This window comes from Bos javanicus, chromosome 17 (genome assembly GCF_032452875.1).
Source record: "Bos javanicus breed banteng chromosome 17, ARS-OSU_banteng_1.0, whole genome shotgun sequence".
Lineage (NCBI taxonomy): Eukaryota > Metazoa > Chordata > Mammalia > Artiodactyla > Bovidae > Bos > Bos javanicus.
In genome coordinates, this window is record NC_083884.1 from 69,822,336 (window position 1) to 69,822,852 (window position 517).

Genomic DNA, 517 nt, shown 5'->3' on the forward strand with positions numbered 1-517 from the left:
AGCTCTGAAGTGTGGACCGCCGAAGCCTGCGTGCATAGAGCCTGCGCTCCACAGCGAAGAGTAGCCCCCACTCACGGCACCTAGAGAAAGCCCGCATGCAGCAATGAAGACCCGGCACGGCCAAAAATAAGTAAATAAAAACCATAACAAAACATAAAAAAAAAAAAAAGTTGTCTAAAGCCCAGGCTCTGGACTCCCAGTCCAGGGCTCCTGTCTGGGTTCAGAACTGCCTCCCAGAGGAATCTCCAGCTCCGGGTATTACCTCTCGAGACTAAAACTGTTACCCCACACCTCCTCAGGCTCTGGGTTCTAGCAGCCTACTTTTCAGCTGTCTGCACACCCATGCCGGCAGGGTGCCGTGGGAACAGCGCACCCATCACAGAGCTGGCAAGAGGCAGGGCCTAGATCGTGCCTCGGGCCTGCCTGCCCCGCGAGGCTGGGCTCTTTCTGTCAGGCCGGGCTGTGCCTCACCGTCACCACTACAATACAAAGCGGTCAGTGTCAAGGCCGGCAGAGA